Below are 14,995 nucleotides of genomic sequence, written 5' to 3' on the forward strand. Positions count from 1 at the left end.
TTATTTTTGACAAAAGAGCTAAAATCAATCCCTGGGACGTGGACAGGCTCTTCTCAACAAATGGTGCTGGGAAAACTGCATCTACACATGCAGAAATACGAAGCAAGATAAATCCTTACACGTTACACAAAAATCCACTTAAAACGGATGAAAGACCTAAATCTATCACCTGAAACCATCAAATTATTGGAGAACATTGAGGGAATCCTACAAGATATTGGCATAGGCAAAGAGTTCTTGGTAAAGACCCCAAAGCACAGTAAATCAAAGCCAAAATTGACAAATGGAATTACAACAAATTTCTGTATTGCAAAAGAAACACACAGGAAAGCAAAGAGGCAACTGACAGAATAGGAAAAATTATTTGCAAACTATTCAACTGATATAGGGTTAATAACCAGAATATATAAAGAGATCAAGAAACCTAATAACAACAAAACAAACAACCCAATGAAGAAATGGCAAAGGACTTACAGATATTTTCCAAAAAATCCAAATGGCCAACAGACACATGAAAAAATGCTCAGGACACTAACTGTCAAGGAAATGCAAATCAAAACCACAATGTGGTTTCACCTACCTCACCCCTGCTAGAATGTCTTTCATGCAGAAATCAACAAACGACAAATGTTGGTGAGGATGTAGAGAAAAAGGTACCTAATCCACTGTTGCTGAGACTGTAAACTGGTAAAGCCACTATGGAAGACAGTATGAAGGTACCTCAGAAGTCTGAATATAGAGCTACCATATGACCTAGCCATCTACTTCTGGAAATTTACTCAAGGGAAATGATTTCAGCATATGAAAGAATTATTTGCACCCCATGTTTATTGTAGCTCAATTTATAATAGCTAAGTCATAGAATCAACCAAATGCCCTTCAACTGAAGACTGGATAAAGAAATTATGGGATATGTACACTACACCATGGAACACTACACACTGGTTAAAAAAAATGAAATCTGGATGAATCTAGAAAACATCATACTTAGTGAAATAAGCCAGTCCCAAAGAGACAAATGCCTAGTGTTCTCCCTGACCTTTGATAACTAAATGAACAAGCACCTAAATGGCAATCTGTGGAAGCGAAATCAACACTTTGAGAAGCAATGACTTCGAACAGCCCTTGTCTTGACTGTTGAGGAGCCTTTTTTTTTTCTCATACTATTTGTTGATCTCTTTGCTTAACATAAAGTTAGTCATATATGTATAAAGTTAATTTAAAATAGATCTTAAGAGAGGGAGGAGGAAGAGGGTGGGTGTGTGGATGGGTCAGGGTGCAAAGAATCACCATGTTCCTAAAGTAATAATTATAAATAAATAAAGCTTATAACCGTAGATCTGTATAGTTCTTCATATGTTCCTATGTACTTACTTCTAAGATATAGTTTAAAAACTTGCCATGGGACCCACAAAACCCCTTAAGCCAGGTGGTAAAAATAGCATTTTGAGTGTTAAAATGATCATGTAGATAGTTTTGGTAATGGTAATAGATAGAATTAAAAAGGAACGAATGCTCCAACATGGGAAGCAGTCCATACAGCAGACTCTGGACAATCACCTTAAGTAACACTTTGATCTCAGAATCAGCCATTAAGGCACTCTGGTCTAGCTGAAAAGCACATGAGAGCATTTCAGGAATGGAAAGTCAAGACACTGTGGGAAAAAGTGCCCTACATGAAGGACCTCTGTGAGTGAGAACCCAGTGGAAAGAAGTGGTCATCAAAGGAGAATATAATTATCTCTGTAGGAAGGAGAGAACTTGCACTTCACTTATGGCCCGAGGTAAATAATGAAGGAGTTTGTGGATTCAAAGGGCTTCCATGTCAAGAGCCTTTGGTGATCACTGACATACATTATAGTATTAATTGTTAAATTAACAACAGGAGTCACTGCACTCTAACTTCCCCTGCAGGACCTCTGTCCTCAGAGAGTTGTATTATGAGAGCTAATAGTAAAACTTATTCTCAAAGATTTACTTTGCTTGACTGAATTAAGTGGAGGATATTCTAGTGTCTCATAAAGTATAGTTATGTCTAGGTGTTTGCAAAAGATGTGCATCATTTTTGGCTGCTGATTTAAAGTTAATTAAGTTTCTCAAAAAAAATAAAAGTGGAATTAACTTCAAGATGCAATGACTCTGAACAGCCCTTGTCTCAACTGTTGAGGAACAGTTTTTTTTTTTTTTTAATTTGGTGAACACTTTATTTAGCATAGAGTTAGTCTTTCTGTGTATAAAGTTAATTCAAAATAGATCTTAGTTAAAAATAAGATTGGGAATTGAAGAGGGAGGAGGAAGAGGGGTGGGAGAGTGGGCGAGGGGGTGGTTAGAGTGGGAAGAATCACTATGTTCCTAAAGTTGTACTGATGAAATACATGTAGTTTGTATTCCTTAAATTAAAGCTTTCTTTGGGAAAAAATAAAATATGTTATCATAAAATTAAAACAAAAAAGAAAGGATGGAAGAAGGAAGGAGGGGAGTATCATTGAAATTTGGAATTGCAATATGAACTACATTATATTAATATAAAAATTTAAAAAGAGATATTTAAATGGTAATTGATGAACATAGTAAGCTAAAAGTACAAAGATTGAAAACTGCTGGCCGGTGCCGTGACTGGTTAATCCTCCACCTGTGACACCAGCACTCCGGGTTTTAGTCCCTGTCAGGGTGCCAGATTTTTGTCCCGGTTGCCCCTCTTCCAATCCAGCTCTCTGCTGTGGCCCGGGAGTGCAGTGGAGGATGGCCCAAGGGCTTGGACCCTGCACCCGCATGGGAAACCAGGAGAAGCGCCTGGTCCTGATTTCAGGTCATTGCAGTGTGCCAGCCACTGCACGCTGGCCGCAGCGGCCATTGGAGAGTGAACCAAAAGTAAAGGAAGACCTTTCTCTCTGTCTCTCTCTCTCTCTCACTGTCCACTCTGCCTGTCAAAAAAAAAAAAAAAAATGTTTAGGGGAATTACCCTGTGGAGATTCCAAACATTTGTAGGATATACATCTAAGACCAAAAAGATTTTCACACATTGAACACCACAAATGTGGTCAGTATTTTCACTTTAACCTATCCTGTAATAAGATATCAATATTTTAGGGACCTCTTACATCAATCGATATAGTTAGTATTTCAGAAACTTGATTCCTTTTTTTATTATTTTATTTTTTTTAACTTTTATTTAATGAATATAAATTTCCAAAGCACAGCTTATGGATTACAATGGCTTCCCCCCTATAACGTCCCTCCCACCCGCAACCCTCCCCTTTCCCACTCCCTCTCCCCTTCCATTCACATCATGATACCCTTTTGATTCTCTTTATATACAGAAGATCAGTTTAGCTTATATTAAGTAAAGATTTCAACAGTTTGCTCCCACACTGAAACATAAAGTGGAAAATACTGTTTGAGTACTAGTTATAGCATTAAATCTCAATGTACAGCACACTAAGGACAGAGATCCTACATGAGGAGTAAGTGCACAGTGACTCCTGTTGTTGACTTAACAAATTGACACTCTTGTTTATGGCCTCAGTAATCAACCTAGGCTCTTGTCATGAGCTGCCAAGGCTGTGGTGATAGAACTGGTAAGTAATCCAATGTGATAACAACATGGTCAACAAAGAAGTTTTTCTTTAATCTGGCTAATATTTTTAGATAATAATGAAATACTTATCAGGTATCAGTAATAATTTTCTATTGCAACAAATATCTTACAGACTACTGAAAAAGCTATATTTTTACAGCACTATCGAAACAAATGATCACTGAAAAGAACTGCCAATTGGTCATGCTAGTCATCATTGTATTTAATTTAAACCATTGTATAAAATTATATACACTGTTCTATCCCAAATAAATCTGCCTGCCAATCCTGTATAAATTTAGACAAATGTCCTTATACGACTACACTTTAGGATAGTCTCAGATGGGGCCGTCACTGTAGTTTAGAGGATAAAGTGGCCCCTTGCAGCACTGGCATCCCATATGAGCACCAGTTCAGGTCTCGGCTGCTCCACTTCTGATCCAGCTATATGTTATGGCCTGGGAAAGCAGCAGAGGATGACCAAAGTCCCTGGGCCCCTGCACCCATGTAGGGGACCTGGAAGAATTTCCTGGCTCCTGGCTTCAAATCAGCTTGGCTCCAGCCGTTGCTGCCATGTGGGGAGTAAACCAGTGGATGGAAGATTTGACTCCCTCTGTCTCTACCTCTCTCTGTAACTCTTTCAAGTAAATAAAATAAATCTTTTTTAAAAAGATATTCTCAGATGTTAATAATTCATTTTAAAAAAGTGATACATTTAGGAATAAAACTATGATTATATACATATCCCATTGCATTCTCTAAAAATAAATAACGTTATACATCATTCATAGTAGAGTCCTGGGTCAAAAATAAAAATATTAGTCTTGGCCGGTGCCACGGCTCAATAGGCTAATCCTCTACCTGCGGCGCCGGCATACCGGGTTCTAGTCCCATTCGGGGCGCGGGATTCTGTCCCGTTGCTCCTCTTCCAGTCCAGCTCTCTGCTGTGGCCTGGGAAGGCAGTAGAGGATGCCCCAGCTCCTTGGGCCCTGCACCCGCATGGGAGACCAGGAGAAAGCACCTGGCTCCTGGCTTCAGATCAGCGCAGTGCACCGGCCGCAACGCACCAGCCGTAGCGGCCACTTGGGAGGTGAACCAATGGCAAAGGAAGAACTTTATCTCTGTCTCTCTCTCACGCTGTCCACTCTGCCTGTCAAAAAAAAAAAAAAATTAGTCTCTTGAAAATTTTCTATTGCCTTGATTAGAAAGCACAGAAAATGGATATAAGAAAACATGTTTAATTTGGGTTTCTATTACAAATGACCCTCCTATTTTATCATATCTCTTACATAATTCTTGAATCATATTATATTAACTATCAAGTTTTTAAGTGTTTTATTGCAAATTTACCAAAATTTTATTGAGTAGAAATAGAATATACATGACAAATATCACTCAGTAAACTACACTTGAATATTTTATGGTAAAATTCTAAAACTTGCAAGGGCATAGGGAATAAAATAAATTTCTATAATACTTACTTTTAAATAAAATCAAAATGAGTATATATAATTCTTTAAATAGGTGCACTGATTGGTTTCTAATTCTCAAAATTCAATGTGATATTACTTTGCAATTCAGAGTCACAATAGTTGCATTGCCATGATTATTCTGCTGCAAGGAAAAATATTTATTCAATAAAATACAGTTCCTTAAACATAACATTTTCAGTAGGAAGTTTTATGTTTTGGAAAATGTACATTAGACAATGTTTGGCTTTCACAATTAAAAATATGTTTATATTAGATATTTATGACTTCAAATATTGAAATCAAGATAGGAAAAATGTAAACTAGTGAGGCGATTTCTGAATTATACCATTGGTCACATAATCCAGCTCTGTCACATGGTAGTAATGATTTTTAAGTTATTCCATTTCTCAAAGATCAATAAAATTTATAATGATATTAAAACTATGCATCAATGGCACATTGCATTTAATTTTAAATTTATATGATGTTATTTTCTATATCATTCTCATATGACTGTCTTATTTCCTTTTTTTTTTTTTTGACAGAAAGAGTTAGACAGAGAGAAAGAGAAAAAGGTCTTCCTTTTTCCGTTGGTTTATCCCCCAAGTGGCTGCTATGGTCTGCGCATTGTGGCCGGTGCTCTGCGCAGATCAGAAGCCAGGAGCCAGGTGCTTCCTCCTGGTCTCCTGTACGGGTGCGGGGCACAAGGACCTGGGCCATCCTCCACTGCACTCCCAGGCCACAGCAGAGAGCTGGACTGGAACAGGCGCAACCGGGACAGAATCCAGTGCCCCAACCAGTACTAGAACCCGGGCTGCCGGCGCCGCAGGTGGAGGATTAGCCTAGTGAGCCGCTGCACCAGCCATGTCTTATTTTCAAATCTTGAGTATATGCCTTTTTGATGATTATCATAGTCCATGGACTATTATATAAATATATAAGTGAGACTGCAGTTCTTATCTTAAAACGCCATGGAACAGTCTTAGCATTCAATTTCTTCATTGTAAAATAAGGACTTAAGTAGAGTTTTGATTTAATCCCTGACTACATGTATTTAACTTTTGGTCTCTTTACACAAGAATACTGGGCTAACAAACAGGGATGCAAACCAGGTACCTAGAATGTTGAGTAAGATTTGTTCTTCAAGGGGAGGACCAGAGGACTAAATTTTAAGTTCAAAGTGACTAATATTATAAATTTCATCTAAAATGTCAGTTACTGATTTCTTAAAAAAAAAAAAAAACAAACTATTTACGGACAGTTGCACAGTGGCAAGGGCCGTAAGTAATCCACGGCAATGAGCTATCTGAGAAAAGTAATCACATGAAATTTCCAGTATGTGAATGAGTAGAAGTAGGACCAGATAACAGCTAAAAATAAAGGATCCTTTTTGATTATGAGCACTGGGAAGCGGACAGTGCTACATCTGTTCTGCAGACATTGGAACATTATCTTCTAGCACTAATCTAGCCTTGCACACAAAAACCTGGGACTATGAAAGGAAGGTTACCTGCTGAAGACAATAATTGCCCTTCAGGGAAAACCTCATGTTTCAGCAACGTGTGCTTCATAGTCTAATGATGCCACAAAACTCTGCAACTTTCATCCTTTTTGAATTCTCTTCAATCCTATATTTTGTCGATAACTAGAAGCAGTACAATATTATTTTGCTTATAAAGATGCAAGTAACTCCTGTTGTTACAAAGAAATTCACCCCGGTAAGCCAGTTTTGTATATTCTTAATCTATTAAAATTCTATTCTTTTTTTTCCTGGTTGTCCTGAATGATCTTTATCCCTCAAAGAGGGTTATCGTAGAGTGGAAATAATGTTGGTGGTTCTTTATTTTTCAAATTAAACTTTCAATTCTAATCTTTTTCTGTTTAATTTTTTATTTGTTTCACTTACAAGTGATATATTATTTTCTATTTGCTATCAAAAATGATTGAAGATTTAGTTTTAGAGTCTGAACATCTGCTGAGCTTCATTTGTTACAGACATATATTTTTTGTTGAATAAGAGACCACAGAAATTCTGGATTGGTGGTCTTCTTTTCTTTACTTTTATATTTTTCTATTTTGAGCCCAAATTACTTAAGGATTTCATTTCCACTAGGAATGAGAACAGCTATTTGATAACTAGACATGTGATTTTTTTATGTACCTATTTAACTATTGATACATAGCTGAAATTGCAGAATTGAAGCTATAAACTCTCTTTATGCCTGTGTATGACTGTGTCTGGAAGCTAGAAAGATCTGTTCCCTGGATTTTGTGAGTATCATGTTCCCATCTTTGGAATGTATTTATACAATGTTTAAAGTCTAATACTAAATATTGATAGTTCTATTTTTCTTGGCTTATACAGACAAATAAACACATATACATATGCCAGCATATATAAATATATAAAATGCATATCACAAGTCTATATCACATATACATACTTATGTCACATATATACACATATGTGTGCATACATATGCTTATGTGCATGTGTGTATGTGTATGTATGTCACATTTATTAATAAGCATATATTACAAATAGATGTATGTGTACAAAAGCGAAATAATAGTGACAAATTCTCAGAAAATGGACATTACATGTTTAATATTTTATGCGTGTGATACTTAAATATAATATATATTTAAATTTAAAAAATTCAATCTATTTTAACAATAAATAATTTAGAAATATAAAAAATTTAAAAAGCCAGGATGTTCATTGTTTCATTTATTCTTTCAGACATTTGACATATCCTAACTGTGCTTCTGTTGTGTGTCAGGTGCTGTCCAAGGTAGATAAGGACTAACATTTTCTCAACAGAAATACAGCCAGTGCAATGGGTGACAAAGCTACAAACTAAGAAAAAGCAAAGGTAGTGGTTCCAGGAGAATTCCAATTATTTTCTTGATTTCTAGAAACATAGCAATTTGAAGTTACTTTTGATTTAATGAAAATTATATTATGGACATTGGTTACATAGAGGTAAACTGAATTGTCCAATATGGTAGCCTTTAGCCATCAGTGCCTATTAAATACAAAACAGAATAGATTCAATCTAAATAAAATTAAAGACTCAGTCTCTTGATTGCACTGGCCACATTAGAAGTGCTCTTGAGCTCCATCCATGTGGCTGGTGACTATCATATTAGACAATGAAGACAAAGCATAGAGATTTCCTGCCATTACAGAAATTAGTAGTCAACAATATTCATTAGGTGAGAAGAGTTTGCTGCCATTCTCTTATAAGATGTGTAATAAAAGAACATTTTTGTGTGTTTTGCTTTATTTCCATTTGGAAGTTTTTCATATTCATTTGCTTTTTAGAAAGCCAAGTTAAGTAAACAGAAATTTGAGAAACATATCAAATGTTGTTTCCTATATAGTTGCTACATTGTCAATAATTTCTCTTCTTGTTATTCTGACTTTTCAGAACAAACTGGGGCCATTTCTATGGCATAGCTGGAAAAGCCACCAACCACAGTGCTGGCAACCCATATAGATACCAGTTCAAGTTCTCGCCATTCCACTTCTGATCCAGCTCGCTGCTATGGCCTGGGAAAGCAGTAGAAGATGGTCCAAGTCCTTGGGCTCCTACACCCGCATGGGAGACCCAGAAGAATTGCCTGGTTCCTGGCTTCAGATCAGCGCAGCTCCAACCACTGTGGCCATCTGAGGAGTGAACCAGCAGATGGTAGACACTTCTGTCTTCTCTCTCTCTCTCTCTCTCTTTCTCTCTCTCTCTCTCCATTTCTGTCTCTCTGTAACTCTGACTTTCAAGCAAATAAATAAAAAAAGAATAAATTATGATAAAGGACTGACTATACAATCTGAAAAATCTTCAAGTTGATTTTCAAGGAAGGACATATGGAAATATTTTGTAACCCTCAAATTTTGTTGATATGCCATAAGTACTTAAAGATGACATTCATTCATTTGAATATATTGACAGATGATATGGAGTGGTAGACAGTCCTGATAAATTATAGACTCTCTGGTGAGAAACCCAATAAACAATTTATAATAACTCACCCATTATCATTTCTGATTTTGCTTTTGACCTGAATCATCCATTCATTGTATAGTTACAGATAACACATTTTCTAAATAGAGTATATTTTCTCTTTATCCGGTACACTAATTTGATATTCATGAATTTAGCTTTCTCATTTTCTATACATCTTGTATCCTGAAGGTACTAAAAAGATTAGTCTAACCAAGCTGTCATCGGTGAGAGACTTTCATATTATGAGCAATACAAAGTTGACTAATAGATATCATACTTTCACAATACCCCTTTAAATCATCACTACAAATTTCTTATATATTTCTTCTGGGAGAGAATTTGTTTGTGCTATACCACTGTATGACAAGCCAATAAACCATAGTAAGTAAGACATTATTCATGAGAACTTGAGAAAATATAACTGAAGTTTTTTATAACCATTAATTTTCATAACATTTTTAAATTGAAATAGTAGCATATCTCTGTCTCAGCACTCTCAATGATTCCTTAAGATATTTATATCCCAATTATCATAAAAGAAGAAACTGAAGGTAAAGACAAGATTTACTTTATTTATTTATTAGAAAACTTTTATTTAATAAATATAAATTTTGAAAGCACAACTTTTGTAATCCATAAGCTGTACTTTGGAAATTTATATTCATTAAATAAAAGTTAAAAAAATAAAAATAAATAAAAGAAAGCATTAAAAAAAAGAAAAAGAAAAGAAAGCTGGGAGCATGGGCAGGAGGAAGGGTAGGGTTGGAAGTATCACTATGTTCCTAAATATGTGTATACAAAATACATGAAATTTGCTTACCTTAAATAAAATAAAGGTAAATTTAAAAGAAAAAAAAAACAGAAAGTACAACTTTTGGATTATAGCATTTTTTCCCAAGATAAGATTTTCTTTAATATATGCAGCATGTTAGGTAGAATAGCATTGTTTCCTATGTGAATTTTTAATTAATCAATTAGCTTCTAAATTATATGCATGAATGGATTAGATACTATTTAAAATTAAAATATTTGTCTATCACCGTGGCAGAATCATGGGAATATGCAAATTTTTTTCAAAAACTTTCCAGTTTCTTGCAAGTATACTGATAACACTGTTCCATTTTATTCTTATTGTTCCCTTGATTAAATATAGGTTACCATGAGAAGAAATCCAATCATTAAGAAAAGTCTACTAGATGTATAAAGGAAGCCTACAAAAAATTATGGAAATTGTTTATTATTAAAAAACCATGCATAAATTTCTTTCTTTCTTTCTTTCTTTCTTTCTTTCTTTCTTTCTTTCTTTCTTTCTTCCTTCCTTCCTTCCTTCCTTTCTTTCTTTCTTTCTTTCTTTCTTTATTTTTTTTTCACCACAGACAATTCTTACTACCTTATTATAATATGTCTGAACGGCCGGTGCAACGGCTCAATAGGCTAATCCTCTGCCTGCGACACTGGCATCCCAGGTTCTAGTCCTGGTCGGAGCATCAGATTCTATCCCAGTTGCTCCTCTTCCAGTCCAGCTCTCTGCTGTGGACCAGGAAGGCAGTGGGGGATGGCGCAAGTCCTTGGGCCCTGCGCCCACATGGGAGATCTAGAGCAGCACCTGGCTCCTGGCTTCGGATCAGCGTGGTGCAGCCATTGTGGGGGCGAACCAACGGCAAAGGAAGACCTTTCTCTCTGTCTCTCTCTCTCTCACTGTCCACTCTGCCTGTCAAACAAAAAAAAAAAAAAATATATGTCTGAAAAAAATCAGGTTTAATGCACTGATAAAAATAGGATATTATTTCACTTATTTCACTCAACCTAATGCTTTCCAAATTCTTAACAGGGATCACTTTTCAGTTAAAATTTAAACACCTAAGAATAATTGTGTGTTAATTACAGACAGTGAAATAAGCCAATCCCAAAGGGACAAATACCACTTGTTCTTCTTGATAGGTGACAACTAACTGAGCACCAAAAAGGAAACCTGTTAAAGTGAAATGAACACTATGAGAAACGGTGACTTGATCAGCCCTCACCCCGACTGTTGATGAGCAGCTTAATATGTTATCCCTCTTAGTATTTTTTTTTTGTTCTACTTAATACTTTTGGTTGAATCCTGTAATCAATACACAATTCTTCTTAAGTGCTGAAACTTAACTGAAAAGTGATCCCTGTTAAATGTAAGAGTGGGAATAAGAGAGGGAAGAGATGTGCAATTCAGGACATGCTCAAGCTGACTTACCTCAAACGGTAGAGTTAGAAACATACTAGGGGATTCCAATTAAATCCCATCAAGGTGGCATGTACTAATGCCATCTCACTAGACCCAGTGATCAATTTATGTTCACAATTGATCATAATGATAGGACTAAGAACCAAAGGGATCACATAAACAAGACTAGTGTCTGCAAATACTAGCTGATAGAATCAAAAAGGGAGAGAATGATCCAACATGGGAAGTGAGATACACAGCAGACCCATAGAATGGCAAATGTCCTAAACAGCACTCTGGCCTGAGAATCAGCCCTTAAGTCATGCGGATCTGGCTGAAAAGCCCATGAGAGTATTTCAGGCATGGAAAGCCAAGACACTCTGGGGGAAAAAAAAAAAACCTAAATGAAAGATCTCCATGAGTGAGATCCCAGTGGAAAGAATGGGTCATCAAAGAAGGAGGTACCTTTCTCTGAAGGGAGGAGAGAACTTCCACTTTGACCATGGCCTTGTCTAAATATGATCAGAGTCAGTGAACTCAAAAGGCTTCCATAGCCTTGGCAGCTCATGACAAGAGCCTAGGGTGATTACTGAGGCCATAAACAAGAGTGTCAATTTGTTAAGTCAACAACAGGAGTCACTGTGCACTTACTCCTCATATAGGACCTTTGTCCTTAGTGTGTTGTACATTGAGATTTAATGCTATAACTAGTACTCAAACAGTATTTTTCACTTTATGTTTCAGTGTGGGAGCAAACTGTTGAAGTCTTTACTTAATGTATGCTAAACTGATCTTCTGTATATAAAGAGAATCGAAAATGAATCATGATGTGAATGGAAGGGGAGAGGGAGTGGGAAAGGGGAGGGTTGCGGGTGGGAGGGACGTTATGGGGGGGAAGCCATTGTAATCCATAAGCTGTGCTTTGGAAATTTATATTCATTAAATAAAAGTTTAAAAAAAATAGGATATTATCCAGAAAAGAGTATCATTAATTCTGATGAAATTGTAGCAAGAACATATATTAAATTGATGGTAAAGCATAGATGTAAGAATGGTGAACTTAATTCATACTTTGTGATTTTTGCTTATGGGGACAATATCTTGAAGGAATCAAAAATTTATAAATGGATTACCTGTTTGAAGTAGGGACAAGATGATATTGAATATGAAGTCCTCAGTGGCAGATAATCCACATCATTTTGTGAGTAAAAAATTAATCTTGACTGTGGCCTAAATGAAGGCCAGTGACTAACAGTGGAAAAGTAGCCAACACTGTAAATGTCTCAATTCGGCTTACACGATTATGACTTAAATAATAAAGTGCAGCATGTTTTCAAACCCAGAATATTAGACTTAGATCAATTGTAGACAAGAACAGATCATTTATGGAAATGTTAAGCAAGTGGTACCCAAATCCTGAGGATTATTTTGCAAGAATTGTTTTTTTTTTAAACTTTTATTTAATGAATATAAATTTCCAAAGTACAGCTTATGGATTACAATGGCTTCCCCCCATAACATCCCTCCCACCCGCAACCCTCCCCTTTCCCACTCCCTCTCCCCTTCATGCACATCAAGATTCATTTTCGATTCTCTTTATATACAGAAGATCAGTTTAGCATACATTAAGTAAAGATTTCAACAGTTTGCTCCCACACAGAAACATAAAGTGAAAAATACTGTTTGAGTACTAGTTATAGCATTAAATCTCAATGTACAGCACACTAAGGACAGAGATCCTACAAGGAGATGAAGCATGATGTTACCAGTACAGCCCTGAAAGGAGTGGGAGCTGTACAGTCAACCTGACAAGGACGAGCCAAGACCAAGGGACATAGTGACAGATTTTTGATATGCTCAAGACATCCTGCTTCTTTATATTTTAGGTTTTATTTATTTATTTGAAAGAGTTACAAAGAGGCAGAGAGAGAGAGAGAGAGAAAGAGAGAGAGAGAGAACGAGAGAGAGAGAGAGAGAGAGAGAGTCTTCCATCCACTGGTTCACTCCCCAAATGGCTGCAAGGGCAGGAGATGAGTCAACGTGAAGCCAGGAGCCAGGAACTTCTTCCAGGTGTCCCAAGAGGGTACAGGGGCCCAAGCACTTGGGCCATCTTCCACTGCTTTCCTAGGCCATAGCAGAGAGCTGGATCTGAAGTGGAGCATCTAGGACTCAATCCAGCGGCCATATGGAATGCTGGCACTGCAGGCTGCAGCTTTACCTGCTATGCCACAGCACCAGCCCCTAACATCATGCTTTTGACTTTCTGGTGGACCAAAGAACAGTGACATCTGCATATTAAGAGAAAATTACCTAGAGCTTTAGCAGAAAAAAAGGCTCATAATCATCACCACAGGATTCTTCTCCACTACTTGCTCTTCATAAAACAAGGGAATCTTATAAGAATTTTAATGGGAAATCCTATGACATCAAATTTACCATCCTGATTTGGCTCTTTCTTACTTCCTTTGGTTCCCTAATCTTAAGAAATCTTTTTAGACGATCCAGTTTTCTTTAGCTAATATGTTGAAAAATGGCACTGGCATGTTTATGTTCACAGGACCCTCAATTCTTCAGGTATGCATCAATGCCCCATATCACCATTTATAAAATGTTGTCAATATTCTGGAGCATATAATGAGAAATAAAGTTTGTATTTTAAGATTTTACCTTTTAAAAATATGTATGTATTTGAAAGGCAGAGTTACACAGTGAGAGAAAGAGAGAAAGAGAGCAAGAGAGAGAATGCTTCCAATCACTGGTTCATTTGTAATAACCAGGGCTGGACCAGGTCAAAGGCAGGATCCAAGAGCTTCATCCAGGTTTCCCACATGAGAGACATGAGCCCAAACACTTAGGTCATCTGTTGTTTTCCCAGGCTCAATAGCAGGCAGCTGGATCAGACTCAAGCCAGCACCCAAATGGGATGCCTGCATCAACTATGGCTTAACCTGTACATCACAATGCTAGACCCTTAGAATTTTACCTTTTAATTCTACTTTCCAACTGACTTTTTGAAGAACCCTTGTATAATATAATCATATACATCTTTGATTAAATGCAATAGAGCAGTTCAGAAATGAAAAGTTGCTTTTGTTAATTATTTGACTTGAATTTTTTTTTATTTTAAAGATTTTTATTTATTTGTTTGAGAAGTACAGTTATAGGCAGTGAGAGGGAGAGACAGAGAGAAAAGTCTTCCATCCAATGGTTCACTCCTCAAATAACCACAATGGCTGGAAGTGTGCAAATCCGAAGCCAGGAGCTCGGTGTTTCTTATCGGTCTCCCATGTGAGTGCAGGGGTCAAAGAACCTGGGCTATCCTTCACAGCTTTCCCAGGCCACAGCAGAGAGCTGGACTGAAAGAGGAGCAGCCGGGACTAGAACCGGCGCCCATATGGGATGCTGGTGCCACAGGCAAAGGATTAACCTACTGCGCCATGGCGCCGGCCCCTGAAATTATTTAAAAGATAGTTTTAATTCATTGCAAGTAATATCTGAAGAAAATATTCCTACAAAATATAATTACACAATATCATTGGGATTGCAAATAAAATTTGATATAAGAAAATGAGTTTTTATTAACAGTAACAAAAAAAGTATTTGCTATTCTTTTCATAAACTCTACAAAGAGAATACCATAAAACCTTTGGCATTAATAGACACTGCTTCAGATATGGAGAATATGTTTCTGTGAAAATATATGGTATGTTACAATGATTATGTGTTTTACCAGTAAAAC

Source organism: Oryctolagus cuniculus, chromosome 4, assembly GCF_964237555.1.
Source record: "Oryctolagus cuniculus chromosome 4, mOryCun1.1, whole genome shotgun sequence".
Classification (NCBI taxonomy): Eukaryota; Metazoa; Chordata; class Mammalia; order Lagomorpha; family Leporidae; genus Oryctolagus; species Oryctolagus cuniculus.